Source organism: the organism of the source record quoted next, unplaced genomic scaffold (genome assembly GCF_019419815.1).
Source record: "Pyrus x bretschneideri cultivar Hongxiangsu unplaced genomic scaffold, Pyrus_bretschneideri_v1 Contig88, whole genome shotgun sequence".
NCBI classification, from domain to species: Eukaryota; Viridiplantae; Streptophyta; class Magnoliopsida; order Rosales; family Rosaceae; genus Pyrus; species Pyrus x bretschneideri.
The window spans coordinates 209,757-215,413 of NW_025999829.1; the positions used below are offsets into that span (position 1 = coordinate 209,757).

General features: G+C 37.3%; 1 pseudogene; it reads left to right on the forward strand.

Annotated features, from left to right (window-relative positions):
* The first annotated feature begins 5,057 nt into the window (after positions 1-5,057).
* On the forward strand, positions 5,058-5,168 carry LOC125473456 (annotated as a pseudogene).
* The last annotated feature ends 489 nt before the right edge of the window (positions 5,169-5,657 follow it).

Below are 5,657 nucleotides of genomic sequence, written 5' to 3' on the forward strand. Positions count from 1 at the left end.
TGTTTCTCTAGTTATTTTAGTCCTTTATGCTTCTTTTGTGTGTTTTCAGGTTCTAAGGGCAAGGTATGCAAAAGGATGCCTTTTGGAGCATTTTGGAGCAAAATCGGACTTGGATTGGATAGCTTATATTTGGAGCAAAAGGAATGGACGAAATTAAAGACCAAACTATCATAACCACCTATCATTACTTATCATCACTTAACATATCATTCATTTATCACTTAACATATCATTCATTTATCACTTAGCATATCATTCATTTATCAATTATCAAACCATTCACTTATCACTCACCACATATCATTCATTTATTACTTAACATATCATTCATTTATCATATCATTCATTTATCACCACATATCATTCATTTATCACTTATCATAACCATACACTTATCACTTATCATACTCATAATCATCTACACATTTCAACCATTTAAAACATTCCACATGCTTTCACAACTTAATTCACATGCACATTCATCCACCTTTCTCCAAAGAACATCTCACATGCATTTCCACCTTCCTACTTCATCATTTCACCACCTTCTCCATCTTTATTCCACATGCATTTATCATAATTCACCCTAGCTACCACCATTCACACACACATGCACTTATTCTTTCATCATTGAACCACCAATTCAACACATGCATTCACACACCCTTTAATCATCCCCCCTTTAAGTTATGATTTTATTTCCTAACCCTACATGCATTATTTATTAACTCTTCATCATGCATCCACATTCATTCCAACACAAAACACACACATGCACTTATTCTTTCATCATTGCACCACCAATTCACCCACATGCATTTCCAACCATTCACACCCCTTTAATCATTCTCCTAGCTATCATTCACATGCTCTCCCATCCATTCTCTCCCTATATAAACCACACACACTTCATTCATTTGCATCATTCAATTCATCCCACACTTCCATTTCATTCAATTCCATCTCTCCATTCTCACACCACAAATAAACACTTCCCCTTAGAATCCAAAAACCATCTTCCATTTCCATCACTCCCCACTCCATTCCACACTTCCATCCCCCCAACCAACTATCCCTAGACCTTATGCTACAATAAAGAGGAAGATAAGAGGGCCTAAACGTTCATACAATTCAAGTTTGAGTTGTTGGAATGTTTAGGTGTTTCTTTGATTTCAATGTTTAAATTCAATTCTCTTTGTTTTGTACGTATGAGGAATGGAAGAGAAGAGTGCCTAAACGTTCATACAATTCAAGTTTGAGTTGTTGGAATGTTTAGGTGTTTCTTTGATTTCAAGGTTATGAAGAACTAAACCCCCTTTAGCTAGGGGGTGATTCGAAACTATGTTTATATTTGCAATATGAATTGATTAACTTTCGTTGGAATTTCATAAGTTGTGGATTCAATTTGTTTAACTGTTTGATTGATAACTTATTTATGTATGTTTATTAAGAATGCGCGCTTAATTTTCATGCATGAATTTGACGCTAGAATATAAGTGAATTTCACCTAATCGTTATGAACTTATATTCACAAGTAGTGGAGGTTGCTTATAAACAATCGCGTTAAACAAATTCTTGGCATAAGTTTCATGCAATCATAGTAACGAATGCCTCGTCAACACTTATAGTTTTCATGATGCTTAATGATTCTTGCTTGTATCTCTATTATGCAATTCATGTAGGGAACTTGTGAGGAATGCTTTGGGTTGTCGAATGATGTCATCCAATTCAATAACATTAGGAAAACTTGACGGTTAATTTAAGCGGACCTAATTAACCCGGGGTGTTGAGTTTCATAATTTATCGAAAGACCAACTGAGAATCAATTTTGTATGCAAGTATAACATGTGTGGAGATGAACCCCTTGGCTATTCCATCATCCATATTTTCATCTCATTCATATTTACGTTTTGCCTTTAATTACAATTTGTCCATTTAATTTAATCTCGTCCAAACACAATCCCCCCTTTACTTTATTGTCAAATTAGTTAGAAATCAATTTAGTTTGTGTTTTTAAAGAATTTTGAGTCTTTTGGTTTGTCTTAATGTTTTAACGTTTAGTTTCACATTCTTTGAGTCTAGTTTAGTGTTTTATATTGTTTTTACGTTTTTGAGTCAAAATCCAAGTGATTAACAAGCCCTCCTAATCCCCAGTCTAGAACGATCCCTCACTTATCCATTCTACTACAATTGTCAAACGAGGGTTTAATTTGAGTGTCAAGTAATTCTCACATCACCAGATTATTCCTTTCTCCACACCAAAACCGTGCACATGCATTCCCTTTGTGAAATTCCAGCTTTCCACAACCAACCTAGCTGTCATTGCACATGCATTCATCATCATTCCCCCTTGCATTTCAGCCACATTCACTCCCCCTTACCTTGTGCCGTGACTTCCCCTTCTTTCCAACATAATTCACATGCATTTCAGATTGCATTCCCATTCTTTAATTCAACCAACAAAATCATTCATTCCACATGCATTTCCAACCACACTCACCCACACAATCTGCCATCATTCACACAAACACCATCATTGCCGTGCATCCCATTCCATCTCCCATTTCAGATTGCATTCCATTCATTCCACCCTTTAATCACATGCATTCCCCTTTGAAATTCCAGCTTTCCACCTAGCTTTCCACCTCACAACCACCAGAAAACATCCCATGCCGTGTATTCCCTTTCATTTCTGTCAAAGCACATGCAATCCCACCCTTTAATCACATGCATAAATCAGCCACATGCATCTCCCATCACCATTCCAGATTTCCACTAAGTTCCTAGCTGTCATGTTCCCCCCATTTCGCCTATAAATAAGCATCCATTACACCTAAATTGACATTCATGCTTCCATACACATTTCAGTCACAAACACCAACCATTCCCTTGTGCCGTGCTCTCTCCCTAATAATCCAAACACCACACCAGAAATCATCCCATTGCCGTGGCCTCCTCCTTCCATTTTCACCACTCCCCAAACCATTCACACCATCAAACTATCCTTAGACCTTGTGCTACAACGAAGAGGAAGATAAGAGGGCCTAAACGTTCATACAATTCAAGTTTGAGTTGTTGGAATGTTTAGGTGTTTCTTTGATTTCAATGTTTAATTTCAATACTCTTTGTTTTGTACGAATGAGGAATGGAAGAGAAGAGGGCCTAAACGTTCATACAATTCAAGTTTGAGTTGTTGGAATGTTTAGGTGTTTCTTTGATTCTCTTTGTTTTGTATCATGAGGAACTAAACCCCCCCCTGGTTAGGGGGGGATTCGAAATATATGTTTATGCTTGCATTTTGATTTGATTACTTCTAATTGCGTTTCATAAGTTGTGGATTCAATTTGTTTAACTATTTGATTGATAACTTATTTATGTATGTTTATTGAGAGTGCACACTTAATTTTCATGCATGAATATGACGCTAGAATATAAGTGAGTTTCACCTAATAGTTACGAACTTATATTCACAAGTAGTGGAGGTTGCTTATAAACAATCGCGTTAAATGAATTCTTGGCATAAGTTTCATGCAATCATAGTAACGAATGCCTCGTCAACACTTATAATTTTCATAGAGCGTAATGATTCTTGCTTGTGTCTCTATTATGCAATCATGTAGGGGACTTGTGGGGAATGTTTTGGGTTGTCGTATGCAATCATCCAATTCAATAACGTTAGGAAGATTTGAAGGTTAATTAGTGCATCACGGTTAACTTGGGGTGTTGAGAATTAATGGTTTATTGAAACGAAATTGGAAATCGTTTTATTATGCAAGTGTAACATGTGTGGAGATGAACCCCTTAGCTAGCCATCCCATCCATTCAATTCCATCACATTCATCTTTACAATCTGTGCATTTTAGTTAATTTCGTCAAAAACTCAATCCCCCTTTACTTTAGTGTCCATTATAGTTAGAAAGTGTCTTAGTTTGTGTTTCTAAGTGTTTTGATTCAAGTTATTACCCAAATTCGTCCAAAGTACTCAAAATGCTCAAAACTGCCTAGAAAGTGTTTTTAAGGCAGTTTTGAGTGTTTTGGTGCTGTTTTGAGTATTTTGGTTTGTTTTGGTGTTTTAAAGTTTAGTTTTGCATTCTTTGAGTCTAGTATAGTGTTTTATATTGTGTTTTTACGTTTTTGAGTCAAATCCAAGTGATTTTGCAATCCCTCCTAATCCCCGGCCTAGAACGATCCCTACTTATACTTATACTACAATTGACAAAAAGAGGGTTTAATTTGTGTGCGTATAATTCACGCATCAAGTGACCCCTGCATTCACATGATCAGATTCATTAGTAACTTCATTGCCAACTCTATTATTGATAACCTTACCACTTCTAAGTGTAGTAATTGCTTTGGCTTGCTCTTGGTTCCTTTGAAGTATCACGGGTTGGCTTGGAAACTTTCCAACCTCTCTTTGGTTCAAGGCATCTGCAATCTGCTCCAATTGTGTCTCCATTTTGGTTAGAGCCACCGAATGTTGTTGGAGAGTGCTATTTGTGGTTTGTTGGAATTGCAAGGTATTTTGGGCTAACAACTTAACCGTATCCTCAAGTGTAGTGGCAGGTTTTGGTTGGAAGTTTTGGAATTGATTGTTGTTCTTCCATGAAAGGTTGGGATGATCTCTCCAACTTGAGTTATATGTATTGGAATACACATCATTCCTTGGCCTTTGATTGTAAGAATTCATGAGGTTCACTTGCTCTTGGACAAACTCGGGATAAGCCTCCCTAGATGGACATTGATGAGTAGGGTGGCTTGGAATGTTGCAAATGGCACACACTTCATTTGCTTTTGGCACCATGTTGAGCACAGATTCAAACTTCTTTTCTAGGTTAGCTACCTGCAAAGAAAGATCATGATTAGAACTTGTTTCATATACTCCAACTCTCTTACCCCTTAAATCTTTGTGTTGAGCATTAGATCCCAACATCTCATAAATGTTATATGACTCTTGAGCATTCTTTTTCTTCAAAGCTCCACCTGCTGCATTATCAACAGTTGATTGACATGTTTGGGTTAGTCCATCATAGAAAATTTGCATTTGTAAGTAAAGAGGTAACCCATGGTGTGGACATTGCAGCAAAAGGCCTTTAAAGCGCTCCCAACACTCATTGAAAGGTTCTCCATCATCTTGTTTGAAGTTGAATATTTGTCCCCTTAATGTGGCTGTCTTTTGAGTGGAAAAGAACTTCTCCAAAAACTTCTTAGCCACGGCATCCCACGTGGTGAGGGAACCAGGTGCTAAAGTCATCAACCAACCCTTGGCCCTATCTTTCAAGGTGTAAGGAAACACTCTCATCCTCAGATTTGCTTCACTTACTCCCTGCAAAGGTAAACCACTCACAACATTGTAAAATTCTTTAATATGAGCTAAAGGATCTTCATTAGGTAAGCCATAAAAAGAAGGAAGCATATGGAAATGTGAAGATTTAAGATCATAGTTTCTAGCTTCTGTGGGCAGCAAGATGCATGAAGGTGAATTTGGTATGATTGGTTGAGCATAGTCCTCCAAAGCTCGAAGATCATCCTGGTTGCCCGCCATCTCTTCTTCTCTTTCCCAATTAAAGTGCTCAGATCCTTCACTTGTTGAACTAGACGAATTCTCTTCCTCTTCTTCACGGACAATGGAGGAACTTGTTGGAACAAAGCTTTCCAAA